At 36.1% G+C, this 14,950-nt stretch overlaps 1 long non-coding RNA gene across 1 annotated transcript in view; it reads left to right on the top strand.

Moving 5' to 3' along the window:
• The window catches only part of LOC139431697 (uncharacterized), a 193,526-nt gene that overhangs the window by 27,586 nt on the left and 150,990 nt on the right, over nt 1-14,950 (top strand). The gene's annotated exons all lie outside the window — the stretch shown is intronic.

Genomic DNA, 14,950 nt, shown 5'->3' with positions numbered 1-14,950 from the left:
ATTGAGCGTTGCGAGGAGGGTGTTTCGAAACGCATTATTTTTGTCAGCGATTGATTTGTTCGAAGGTAAAGCCTTGATATGGTATAGAGCCAATAGAGACCCGTTTACGAGTTGGGAAGAATTGGTTGAACGATTACGTCAAGAGTTCCAACCTGTAGACTATGGTAGATTGTTGGAAGAAGTTCGTAAGACAACTCAAGCATCAAGTGAAACGATCGGTATTTATATAGCAACCATGAAGAATTTATTCTCAAGGATGAATGGGAAGATTTCAGAAACTGTACAACTTAAAATTATTATGAAGAATTTAACACCATCGCTTCAGAGACAACTATCGTTGGTTGAAGTTACTTCAATAGAAGGGCTATTGCAACTTGGAAGAAAAATTGAAGCTACACGAATTTCGGCGGATAAATATGTTCCTCCTCCAAAAAGATGCGATGCATTGGAGCCAGATTTAGCTTTTGTTGGACAAGGATCAGGAGAACCTCCGTCAGCCAGACCTGAACAGCATCAATCAACTAAAAATAAATGCTGGAATTGCGGCCATAATGGTCATAACTCACGTCAATGTAGAAATCCTCGTCAAAGACATTGTTATGGTTGTGGAAAACCTGATGTTGTCAGAAGTTCATGTCCAAGATGTTCGGGAAACGGATCAAGGGTGTGTCGGTAGACCGTCGTCCACACCAATCCTCCAAAGAAAAAGCGGTCGGAATTATTTTAGATTATATTTTTACTTCGATACGTGATAATGAAAGACCATACCTCGAAGTTAGTATTTTGGGACGTGGAATAGTAGGACTTTTGGATTCAGGAGCCACCAATACCATTTTAGGTGGACCAGGGATAAAAATTTTGAATAGATTGTCTTATGTTATTGAAAAATGTGATTTTACTTGTAGATTAGCCAATGGGGAGGAATGTATGGTTACAGGTAGAGCCAGTATTCCGGTAACTTTGGAGAATCGTGTCAGGATCATTGAAGTTTTGTTAATACCTAGTTTAAAACATACTCTAATTTTGGGAACAAACTTTTGGAAGAGGATGGGTATTGTGCCAGATTTAAGAAATGGAAATTGGAGTTTTTCGAAAGAACCGCCTTTGGTCACAGTTAATTCTATTTGTGCTAGATCTGCGTTACAACCAGAAGCAGAAAGAAAACTTCAGGCTTTAATTGAACGACTTTTTGAAGTATTTCCAGATCAAGTTTTAGGAAAAGCGACGTCGGTCGAACATAAGATTATTGCCAACGGACCACCAATAAAACAAAGATAATAACAATACAAACAATTATCGACAAGGAATTAGATGAAATGCTTAGTTTAGATGTAATTAAAAAATCTAACAGTCCTTGGGCTTCTCCAATCTTACTTGTGCCGAAGAAAGAAGGGGGATATAGATTTTGCGTCGATTATCGAAAATTAAATAGAGTTACTCAATTAGATGCTTACCCTCTACCTCAGATTTCATGGACTCTGGATCGATTGCGTGATGCCAAATATTTATCGTCTTTAGATATAAAGTCTGCTTATTGGCAGATCCCAGTAGAAGAGGAAAGTAGAAAATATACGGCTTTTACCGTCCCTAATCGTGGCCTCTTCCAATTCAAGCGTATGTCGTTTGGTTTGTCCAATGCCCAGCGACGTGGCAACGTTTTATTGACGATGTTTTGGGTGGAGATTTGGATCCATACGTGTTCGTCTACTTGGATGATATCGTTATTGTAACCCCAACTTTGGAAAGGCATTTGGAGATATTGGAGGAAGTTATTACACGTATAAGAAATGCTGGATTGACATTCAGCAAAGATAAATGCAGTTTCTGCAGGGAATCATTGAAGTATCTCGGCTATGTGGTGGATAGAAATGGGTTACGGGTGGATCCGGATAAAGTTAGAGCCATCTTAGAAATTCCGTTGCCAAGAAAAGTGTCTGAAGTGCGTAGGATGGTGGGAGTTGCCTCGTGGTATCGTCGCTTTGTGTCAAATTTCTCCACAATCATTTCTCCGCTAACATCATTATTAAGGAAAAATCAAAAATTTGTTTGGTCAGACCGATGTGAAAAATCTTTGAAAAAAGTAAAAGAAAATTTAATCATAGCACCAGTTTTGTCATGCCCAGATTTTACTCAAGAATTTACAATTCAGACAGATGCTTCTGATTTTGGTCTTGGAGCAGTACTCAGTCAGAATTTAAATGGAGAGGAAAAAGTAATTTCATACTTGAGTCATTCATTGACTGCACAAGAAAGAAAGTTCTCTACCACCGAAAAGGAATGCTTAGCAGTACTTTGGGCCGTCGAGAAATTGCGACCTTATGTTGAGGGAACGCAACCTGACCTTTACTGTTCTGACCGATCACTACTCCCTCGTTTGGTTAAACAATTTGAAGAATCCTAGCGGAAGATTAGCGAGATGGGCTATACGTTTGCAGCAATTCAATTTTACCATCGTACATCGAAAAGGGAAAGATCACTTAGTGCCTGATATGTTATCAAGATCAGTACCTGTTATTGTGGAGAGTTTGGAGGCTCCGATGAAGTCAGATCCTTGGTACGAAAAGATCATCAAATCGGTACAGGAAAATCCTTAAAAATTTAATAATTACCGACTAGAAAATGGTAGGTTATATAAACATATTTGGGATAAAGGATGTATTGGGTCGGAAGAAGAGCAATGGAAATATGTTGTACCTAAGATGGAACAAAAAGGATTACTTCAGCGATTCCATGATTCGCCAGAAGACGGGGGACATCTGGGTACCTATAAAACAACTTCAAAGCTCCTGAGGCGTTTTTACAGGCCGAAACTAAGGGCTGATGTTCAGCGGTACGTTCAAAGGTTCCAGATATGTCAAAAAAGTAAACCGGAACAACAACGACAGCCTGGGAAAATAAACAGTCATGTGAAAGCAGTAAGACCATGGCAATATGTCAGCGTAGATATTTTAGGACCGTTACCACGTAGTGGTCGAGGATACGCTTATATCTTAGTAGTTTTGGATTTATTCTCGAAATTTCCGTTAGTGTTTGCTTTGAGATAAGCAACGACCACTGCTATCGTTCGTAATTTGGAGGAAAATGTATTTTTGTTGTTTGGTGTACCTGAAGTTCTTATTTCAGATAATGGAGTTCAATTTCGCTCACAGGAATTCAACAAATTGATGATTAAATATCAAGTAAAACAACAATTCACACCTTTCTATCACGCGCAGGCCAATCCAACTGAAAGAACTAATAGAACAATTAAAACGATGTTAATAGGTTATATTAATGATAATCACCGAAAATGGGATTTCTACCTCCCTAAAGTTTTGTGTGCTCTCCGAACAGCTTCTCACGAGACTACGACTTATTCACCTTATTTCATCAATTTTAGCCGAGAGATGGTGACAAAGGGTAACGAACATCAAATGATTAATAGAAACGAAGAAGAAACAACACCTAAAGAAAAAAAATAGTAATATAGATAGATTATATCGTAAGGTACATGAAAGGATTAAAGTGAGTGGAGAAAAAACAACAGAAAGGTATAATTTGCGACATCGGAACACTAACTTTCAAGAGGGTGATCAGGTGTGGAGACGGAATTTTCAAATTTCGGATTCTGATAAAGGTTTCGCAGCAAAATTGGCATTAACAATAGGACCTTTTAGAATTAGAAGAAAAATCACTTCAGATATTTTTGAATTGGAAAATTTAGACGGAGAAAAACTTATCGGTCATTGGCACAGCACTCATTTGAAAAAGATTACGAAAATTAGTTAATCATCTTTTGCCCTGTGGCTTGGGCGACTAATAGAGCCACCGTATAATCGGCGGAAAGTAGAAGTCCTTCAAACGAATCGGTATAACCAACTCAAATAACATCTTTGATCAATCTTTGGTGCAGTGAGTTACTAAGTGATTTTGTGGAATGGTGGAATATTTTATATTTAGTTTGCGATGTAAAAATTTATATAGTTTAATAGTTTTAAACCCACCTTAATTTTTTTTCTTTTTTTTTTTCTCTTAGATTTCATAGTATGTTTTCGAAACGAATTCTTTTCTTTGGTATTACATTTAATCATTATTACTTATGTTGTAAATTAGAATTTAAGTACATATAGCAGAAATTTACTTTGTAAATTTCTTTTAAATAGGTAAGGAGGGAATGTTACCTTTTTGTTTCCTTTTTTTTATCCTTTCCAATTTTCAGCAGAATCCTATTTTTCTTTAGTTACCCTTTCCAAAAATGGCTGTCTCTGATATGATTATTTTATTTTTTTTAATTATTCAATTTAGTTAGTCTATCGTTTCTCTAATTCAGTTCTTTTCACTTTTCAATTTCATTTATTTAATTTTATTAGAATTTTAAATTAAAGTTTCATAAATTTCACATAGTAATTTTTAATAAACAAATTTATTCTGAACATATTTTGATTTTGTTGGTACCAGATGTGACGTTAAGTTCACATTTTTTTTTTATTTGGTATTTAAAGAAATCCGGATGTGAGATTCTCTTTCTTTTACCAAGTCAGTCGTTAAAGACATATCTAGTGAACTTGTTGCCAAAATTTTTGAGTTTTGTGATTTAACTTTTCGATTATTTTGGGCATATCCGCTGTTGGCGAAGTCATCACGAAGATATTCATTTTATTTATAAATTCTGAAGGAATATAAATTTACGGAGTTATTCCGGAGTTGATTATTTTAACGAAAATTAAACAGTTTTTTTTTACTGACTAAGGCCTCGAAGATCGGAGGTAGGTTTCCTCTAGTTTTTTTTTAACTTTTATTAAAGTCATTTAATTTATCTTTAATCCATTTACATTTGTGATGAAATTTAATTTTTTTTTTCTTAATTAAATCTAACACATCGTTTTCGATTTTCTTTCCACTTTAGGCTTTTAATTTTGGAGTAATTCATATCCTATTTAAAAGGAGCAAAAATTAGACAGTTTGTGAAACCTAAGACCTAAGCCATTGCAATAATCATTGTCCTTTCACGAAGAAGGATTACTGCTACTGCTGTGGAGATCGTCCCTGGAGGATATTACGTTTTTTTTTGGAAAACACATCGTCAACAAAGTTTCAAGGTCAGAACGTATCAATTTTCTTTTGGAATCAACGATTTTTGTAAGGAAACGAACATATTTTTTTTTTGTTCAAAAGTTTTATAAGAAAGTGTAAACAAACCTTTGTTATAACTTATTTTTTTTAATTCAATTCTTTCAACTTAACTTTTTCAATTTTCTTAAAGAAAGATAAATGAATAAAAGGATAATTTTTTTTAAATAAATACTTACACGGTTACATTTAAACTTAATTATTTTCATTTGTTAAAAGACTTAAAATTGGGATTAGTTAGTCGTTTTTATTATTATTTTTTTTAATTTGATTTAAACGTTTTTCCCTGACAAGCTTGTAGAGGGGGGGCGAATCATTAAGTTTCGCGATATTTTTGTTATTTGTTTCCCATTTTATCTCTTATAAAAAGAATTTGATTTGTGATTTTTTTTTATCTTTCATATTAACTTTATTTTTTTTTTTGTGTTATCTTTGCATCTCTTGAATAGAATTGTTTATATCGTTATTTTGATTTTAAATTTCCTTTTCCCTCTCTTTTTCCAACAACCCACTTCACCATTAGTGTGGGTCAAGGGATTTCAATGGTGTGGCGCCAAATAAATGAACTACCCCTCCAATCCTGAACTAGCCGAGGTCCCCTTGACCTCATATTATTTAGATTGGGAATTAGGAATCAATTTATTTTGGTTTTGTATCTTCTTTTCTCAATTTGTTTTCAAGGCGTAACAGGATCTGAAATTTCCATCTTTTCGCCCAAAAATTCTTCCACCATCACCGGGACAGACCTAGACAATCCATCCGGTGTAATATGCTCTTTTCCTTTTCGGTGTTTTATGGTAAAGTTATATTGTTGCAATCTGATTGCCCTTCTTGCAAGTCTACCTGAAGGAATTTTCAAAGTATTAAGCCACACGAGTGAATAATGATCTGTTATGATCGTAAAGTGACTCCCTTCCACATACGGTCTTAATTTCTCAACGGCCCACAACACCACTAAGCATTCCTTTTCCGTTACACTATATTTTCGTTCTTGGGAGGTCAATGATCTACTCAGGTAACAGATGACTTGCTCACCGTCTCCAAAATCTTGAGTCAGCACAGCACCAATACCATAGTCGGAAGCGTCTGTCTGAATCAAAAATTCATGGTCGAAGTTTGGTCTAGTTAAAATGGGAGCAGATACTAATTTTTCTTTGAGGCGATTCCAAGCATTCACACAATCGTCCTTCCAACAAAAATTCTTGCAAGTCTTTTTCAGTAAAGCCGTAAGTGGAGATACCACAGTAGAAAAGTTTGGTATAAAGCGCCGATACCATAAAGCCATGCCTACCATTCTTCGTACTTCTGACACTTTCTTCGGGATGGTGATTTCCAAAATTGATCGAACCTTTTCAGGGTCCACATGAAGTCCATTCCCATCAACAACATAGCCCAAATATCTCAAAGATTCCCGAAAGAATTGACATTTCTCTTTATTCAGTGTAAGACCTGCTGACATTAGTCGTGAACATACTTTCTCCAAAACTTCAAAATGTTTTTCGATGGTAGGTGTGACAATAATGATATCATCAAGATAGACGAAGACATGGGGGTCTATATCACTTCCAATTATTTCATCGATGAACCTCTGCCATGTAGCAGGAGCGTTAGTTAGACCGAATGACATTCTGTTAAAGTGAAATAAGCCATGATTTGGGATAGTGAAGGCTGTATACAATTTACTGTTTTCTGACATCGGAATTTGCACAATAGGCTGATTTAATGTCAATCGAGGATAAATATTTCGCGGCTCTAAGGCTATCTAAAGCCCACGACACATTAGGCAACGGATACGCGTCCGATAACGTAACCCGGTTCAACTGTCTATAGTCCACGCAAAATCGGTACTCGCCGTCTCGTTTAGGAATCAAAAGGATAGGAGATGCCCATGAACTATTGGATTTCTTTACAATCCCCAAAGCTAACATCTCGTCTAATTCGCTATTAACTAATTTTTGCACCGCAGGAGAAATAGGATAATACCTTTGCTTAATCGGTAAGGTATCTGGCTTAATTCTGTGTGAGTTTACTCAATATGATGTGGTACGTTTTACGGAACACTGGTTGACAGCTAATGAGATCGATTCTTTTGTGGTAAATGATTATAAGATTTGTTCTGCCTTTGCTAGAGTTTCAAAAAAAGGCGGTTACGGTGGTGTAGTCATATTATCAAAAAACGTAATAAAGACAAAATCTAGAGACGATATTGCAATGTTGTCAGTCGAATCAATTTGTGAAATCGCTGCGGTTGAACTTATTGATTATAATATAGTTGTTGTTAGTATATATAGACCCCCACGAGGTGACTTTAATACATTTATTAACACTTTAAACGCGGTTTTGATCCGATTGTGTATGAATGATCGAATAGTTGTTATAAATGGCGACTTTAATGTAAAATTCAATATTATTTCTGATAAAGAAAGAATAGAATTGCTAGATCTCCTGTCTAGTTGCGGCCTGGACGGTAAAATTACAGTACCGACTAGAAACCAGAATTGCCTAGATAATATCTTCACAAATGCACAGATCCCTTCCAATGCTTATGCAATTGATTGTCATATGTCTGATCATAAAGCGGTAGTTATTATAATAATAATAATAATAATTTATTATGTTAATAACCCAGAGGGCATACATTCGTCACAATCGAAATAGAAATACAACATAAAAACATATATAAGAAAGAATAAATTACTAAATACATTACATTACATTAAACCCCTGATAAAATAATCGGTGTAATAAATCGGTGTCTGGTCAGTAGCGACAAAGGCACAGTCGTAATACATCATAAAAATATCAATCGAAGGAAATCATCTATGGAGTAATACGCCTTCCCCACTAAAACATTTTTAATTTTGGTTACAAAAGCCTTATAAGGTAAGCTTCTATAACCACAATGCAAGACATTGAAGAACTTCACTCCATAGTAATTATATGCGTTTCTTAACCTCTCCAGTCTCAGTGCCTCCGGTCGAATGTCATTCCTCCCCCTAGTGCCATAATTGTGAACATCACTATTTTTCCTGTGCTGACTATGATGTAAAAAAAGTGAGCTTTAAACATTCCAAAATATATAATGAAGGAAGTGTTAATATTTTTAATTTGATAAAAGAAGGCCTACAGTCATCAGTATAGTTCAAGTTAGCAATATTTCTAATAGCTCTTCTTTGTATCCCAAATATTCTTTTATTGATCGGGGCATGTCCCCAGGCCAATAACCCATAACTTAGATGGCTCTGAAAAAGCGCAAAATACGCGGAACGCAATACCCGAGTAGAGGAAAACTCAGACAGACGACCCAACAGAAAGGCAGTGGAGCTTAAGCGTGAGGCTAATTTCTCACCATGAACATTCCAGGTAAGCCCGGAATCCAGATGAACACCCAAAAACCTGACTCCTCTATCCGCTACATAGGATTTAATAGTAGTTTGCTTTAGTGTAAAGGTCATTACTTCTGTTTTATCAGCATTCAGTGTTAGACGATTACTTGCAAACCAATGCCTTGCCGATTTTAACATTAAATCTTGCAATCCCCTGGCATCAACGTCAGAATCATGTTTTGTCAGCAAATTTGTGTCATCCGCATACAAGATTGAACTTGAGCTTCCACCACTCAGGAAAAAAGGCAAATCATTTACATATATTAAGAATAAAATAGGATCCAAAATTGACCCCTGAGGAACACCACTTGTAATATTCCCAGGGTTAGACATCACCGAGTTAAATTTAACAAATTGACTTCTATTTGTAAGATAAGATGACAAAAGCTTGCAAGCGTCCGGGGCGACATTGTAAGCGTACAATTTACGTATTAAAATAGAATGGGACACGCAATCAAAAGCTTTGGTAAGATCCAAAAAACTAGCTTCAGTGTATTGCGACGCCTCAAAACCATCGACCACATACTCGATAAAATTTTGTATAGCCAGTGCCGTAGAGAGTCCTTTTCTAAAGCCAAATTGTTGTTTGTTAAAAATATTATTAGTTTCAAAATAATTGATTAATTGATTTTTCAATAGCATTTCAAAAATTTTTGACAACACTGGCAGTATACTAATTGGTCTAAAGTTCGAAGGATCATCAATATCACCTTTTTTGAATAGCGGCAAAACACTTGCCAACTTAACTTTATCAGGAAAACATCCTGTGTTTAAACACTGATTGAAAAGAGCAGTAAGTCCTGGGATCAGACAGTTTTTGACCTTCTTTATCATTTTGGCTATGATGGCTTCCATGCTCATCGTTGAGAGTGATGAAAAATTAAAAATCAGGTTAACGATGATATAATTTTATTATTCGCAATTGGTGCTACAATGTTTCGACAGCTTAGCTGTCTTCTTCAGACACGACGTCAGATATGTGAGGATCTTGTGAGATTTATAATGTTGAAACGAATTACTTAAAGTCACACAGTCAAAAAACATCAAAATATTGAACAAGTACTAGGTTATGTTTAAAGAAGAGGATGGTCACAGAATTTATAACGGGGTCTCATCCTCGAGATAACGTTGTTTCTTCAACTCAACTTCAACTCTTTCAAATCAAGGTAATTATCAACGAGAACTCGAACGTAAAAGGATGGCCGCGTGGAAAAACCGGTTGTATTTCCAAATTAAATATTATTTTTCGAGAGTAAACGCTACGTCGGCGAATGTAGAAGTTAACAGAACTTTTCTTTCAGATTAGATTGAGTAAAGTGACGTCTTCAGTCTGTAGCAGCAGCGGATCGAGAAGGAAATGTCTTCTTTATCATGACCGCATTTAAACCAAATGCATCAACCGATTTGCCAGGCTTAAGGGCGTCAAAGGAATCCCGTACCTCCACCTGTGAGAAAGCTTTAAAGGTAAAATATTCCCTATTTGTGTAATTGACATGTTCTAAGAGAAACGACAGCGGATCTTCGTCCCCTTCCAAATTATTAGCCAATCTGTCCGATACATTTAAAAAGAAATTATTAAGTTCATTCGCGTCTAAATTACTATCCTTTCCATCAGCATTCCCAGAAGACTTATAGGTATTAATTATTTTCCATATAGCTGCCTGTTGATTTTTATGATTGATGATGTAATTATCAGTAGCATTTCGTTTAGCGTGATTCACTGCTAACCTGTATGCTTTACGACATTTATTTCGTTCAATAAGTACGTACGGATTTTTATTGATTCTGTATAATTCACAAAGAAAAGTAAGTTTTTCTTTATGTTGCCTAAGTTGTGAGTTATACCAAGCTATATTCAGTGAATCACGATTACGGGTATCTTTGACAGTTATAGTAGGGAAAGCGATCATAGCCGCGTTTCTCAAAAAGTCAATTAAAATATTAGTCTTATAATTGGGGTGGAGCCCCATATCTTTACAAAAACTAAGGTCATACCCACAAACATTATCAAAAAAGATTTCCAAGCCCCTTACTGTTATAGGACTGAACGTTCTATAAATATTACTTTTATTAATTTTGGAAGTCTGAAACTCAATGATTAACGCCATGTGATCTGAGAATAAAGTATCTATTACATTACAAGTGACTGGATCAGTAAAATTCACAAAAAAATTATCTAGACAGTTTTGCAACCTAGTTGGTTCCACAAAACTTGATTTCAAATTAAAGCTCTTTAGAAAGTCGAGCATCCTCAAGGTTTTTTTATCATTTGTTCCAAAGTGAACATTAAAGTCACCAACTAGAAAGATATCAGTCCGCTTTCTAATTAGTGACGTCATCCCCCTGGAGAGCACCTCCTCAAAGCCATCCAAGTTGAGCTTATTTTGAGCTTATTTTATTGAGCTTGGGGTAAAATTTTCTGCAACAAAAAAGGACGATCAAAATGCAGTTACAAGCATGTAGAGGGTCTGGATTGGCACTTTGTATCAGACCCTTAATAATTTTAGCAAAATTCTGTATGCATTAATAAACTACAATTTCCCCTTAAAACAAAAACCAAAAACACAAAAATGTAAAATAGTACCTGACGTTAATTTAGAGAACGCTCGTGAAACTGTAAACTTTTTAAGGGAATGGTGTACTATGTATCCCAGTGACATTAACAAACAGCTATTAAAAAAACACCGTAATATCTATTCTACGGCTATTAATAACGAATTGCAAACAGAATGATGAAAGGATCTTGTTGGCCGATAACAAGTCAAAAGTGTCTTGGGAGATTATAAATGAATACACAAAAAAAGCAGAAGTTGATACGTCTTGTTCTATTTCAGCAAATGATTTTAATAATTATTTTTCAAGTACCGCGCGTGACATTATCAACGCTATACCACATACAAATAAATCCCCCACGGACTATATAAGCCCGGAAATAAGATACAAAACCTTTACTTTTAGAGATGTAACCTTTATAGAGGTTCGAGATGCGATAGAGGGATTGAAGAATAGAAACAGCAAAGACGCGTACAACCTAAACACAAAAATTTTAAAATCAATAATTAATTTAATATATATCCCGCTTACAAAATTATTTAATCTATGTTTAAAAGAAGGTGTCTATCCATCATCCTTAAAGGTGTCGCGGGTTGTACCCGTATTCAAAAAAGGAGATAGAAGGGATGTTGGTAATTATAGACCTATTTCTCTCGTACCCGTGCTTTCAAAAGTGTTTGAGTCTCTGTTGGCGAAAATGATATATCAACATTTTGAAGACAACAGGATGTTTACAAACAGCCAATTTGGATATAGAGCAGGATTATCTACGTCGGCTGCTATACTTGAGTTGTCCAATGCTGCTGCAGATGCTTTTCACGACGGAGCATATGCGGGAGCTTTATTTTGTGATCTTAGTAAAGCGTTTGACTCGGTTTCGTTCTATATCCTAATTGAAAAATTAAAATGTTATCAATTTTCTAGTAAAGCCATTGATTTGATTCATGGCTATCTGAACAGTAGAATGCAATATGTTACATGCAACGGGGAGGACTCGAGTATGGCAAGTCTGAGTTGTGGTGTCCCTCAGGGGTCGGTCCTGGGTCCACCTTTGTTTTTGATCTATATAAATGATCTAACCCAATATATGCAAGGATCTAAATGTGTCATTTACGCTGACGATTCAACGGTTATTATTCAAGAAAAAGAATTTAAAGAATTAATTTTAAAGCTTGAATCTTCTCAAACGCTTTTATCTGAATGATTTTGCACAAATAAATTAAAAATGAATGCAGAAAAGACAGAGAAACTCATATTTACATTGAAAAATCTACCAGTATCTGAAAGCATTTATAAAACTGAAGTGAAGTTCCTAGGAGTTTATCTTGATTCCACATTAGTTTGGGACAAACATATAGAACATATTTCGGGACAATTGTGTAAGACCACTTATCTCCTAAGAAATCTATTTAGTAAAATCAGTACAAAATTGATGTTGCTGATTTATTTTTCTTTATTTCACTCTGTTGCATCGTATGCTATAATATCATGGGGTCATTCTTACCACATGCACAGAATCTTTAAATTGCAACGACGGGCTATACGTATTATCATGGGATTGCAGTATAGAGATGATGTGAGGGACTTTTTTGTAAGTCACAATATAATGACAGTTCCATGTCTATGTATATACAGAACTTTAATATATTTAAAAAGTAATCTCTCAAGATACCAAACAGTTCAGAGTGTGCATAATCAAACCGTACGATCGCACCAAAATATCAGAACCCCTTTTACAAGAGTGGCTAGAGGTCGAAATGCTGTCAACCATTTTGGGCCGTCACTTTATAATCAATTGCCACAAGATGTAAGGGATCTTCCAGTGAAACATTTTAACACTAAAATAAAAGACTACTTGCTTAGACGTGCCTTTTATTCCGTAGAAGACTTTGACTTTACATAACATATTTTAATATACATATCTTACTACATATTTGAATTATTTTATTTATATATTTAATTATTTTAATTTTATTATACATATGTGTGCGCTATTATTATATATTTTGTTTGTATTTTATGTGACTTGTGTAATGAATGTAATGTTCTGTGACACCAATAAATCTGAATCTGAATCTAATTCGAATATGATGCTGAACCAATGAGGTAGATCCTAATTTATTTTTAGATTCCGCACCGAAAACATTTTCAAGAAGCATAGTTAAGCGTTTCTCATCAGCATAACTGAGGTTCGATCGCGCTTGTATAGCATTTACTGAAATTTTGGGTGGTTCACTCGAAAAACTCCATTCTCCGCACCGCAAATCCGGTACCACACCCATTTTCAACCAAAAATCCGTACAGAGTATTAAAGCATGACGCAAATTAGGAACCAAAAGTACATTAATGAATTTAGTTTGGCCTTCAAGAGTGATTGGAACATTCGCGACACCCTCAATCTCGCATTCCGTATCGTTCGCGACCGTACATCGGTCGTTCGTAGACCGAATAGGCAATCCCATACGCTTTATCAAAGAAACACCCACTCCACCCGCTATGGTACGATTAGCACCAGAATCTAACAATCCTACAATTCGGTTACCAAAAATATCCACTGTTAAATATGGTCGTTCGACACCGATCTAACGTCGCATCGCTTGCCCATTTCCCGAACACTTTTTGCAGTTACGCGAAATAACTCCGGGTTCGCCGCATTTAAAGCAATGGCCATGGCACTGGCCGATGGCCAGTCTTTCGACAATTCCAGCACTCCATACGAGAAGAACTAGATAAATTCGCGCTTGCATTACTCACGCGATTCGTCGATACCTCATTAACCTCAACATGCGCGTACGCGAGATCAGGTTCAAGAACTTTGCTAACCCTAGCAGGTGGTACGTAACTATCTACAGATAGCTTAGTAGCTTCTAATTTTCTACCTATTTGGATTAGCTGGTCTACCGTCGTAACCTCTACTAATGCTAATTGTCTCTGAAAAGAAGGGGCTAAATTTTTCATCATAATGTTGATTTGGGTTGATTCGGAGACTCGAGTATTCATTCGCGAAAATAAATTTTTCATTATGGACACAAATATCCCAATCGATTCCGTCGCGCCTTGGGTTCTATGCCTAATTTCATCGTATAACCGGTCATCATAGTCGGCACGCTGGAATTCCTCCCTGAGCCATTCGACAAGCAAATCCCATGAATCAAATCGCTCCCTATTAGCCCTATACCATCGCTCCCATCAAGGCCTTGTCGCGAAATAAATCAACCGCCGATATAAACAACGCAATCTTTGAAACCCCTCGCGCAACTCGTAATTCGTTCACTCGTTCAAGAAAAGCACTTAATGAGCTTTTACCGTCTCCGGCAAAGGTAAGACCCCACTTATTAATCGGTATTGTTTTCCATGAAGTCGCTAAAGATTCATCTTCCGACGATTCGCTTGTTTCCGGCGACCCGCTACCCGGATTTAATAAAGAAACGTTCATTGACGGATTGGGCGTTGATGTAGCCCTAGCCTTCAATTCTAGTTTAGTTGATAGAGTTACTATCTCTGTGACATAATCAGCTACTTTCTTTTTCTTCGCAGGTTCAACAGTTACCGCCCTATTAATGCGTCCCAAGAGATGATTCAAATGGTTACTAAGTCTCTTAAAATCTGAACTGGCAACGGTGCCTGAAAAGTCTTCAATCTTATCTTTCATTTTTTTTAAATCGTCCTTAACCGCCTTAGAATCTTCCGCAAACGAAAAGGGATACTCCGGCAAAACGTAGCTACCGCTCTTCTCTAAATGGATTAGCTTACGCAACGTGTGTCTCATTTCGTCATGAGCCAATTGTGCCGTCACGCCGCCAAATTTCAATTCATACCGCAACGCATCCGCGGAGAGTCTACCTACATCTAACTTTCCTTCCATGATTCCCTCAAAATTCTCTAATCTAATTCTAAGTCGC

The sequence above is a fragment of the Onthophagus taurus genome, chromosome 11, assembly GCF_036711975.1.
Source record: "Onthophagus taurus isolate NC chromosome 11, IU_Otau_3.0, whole genome shotgun sequence".
NCBI classification, from domain to species: domain Eukaryota; kingdom Metazoa; phylum Arthropoda; class Insecta; order Coleoptera; family Scarabaeidae; genus Onthophagus; species Onthophagus taurus.
The sequence above is the reverse complement of the archived record's forward strand: the minus strand, read 5'-3'. Positions and strand labels throughout refer to the sequence as shown.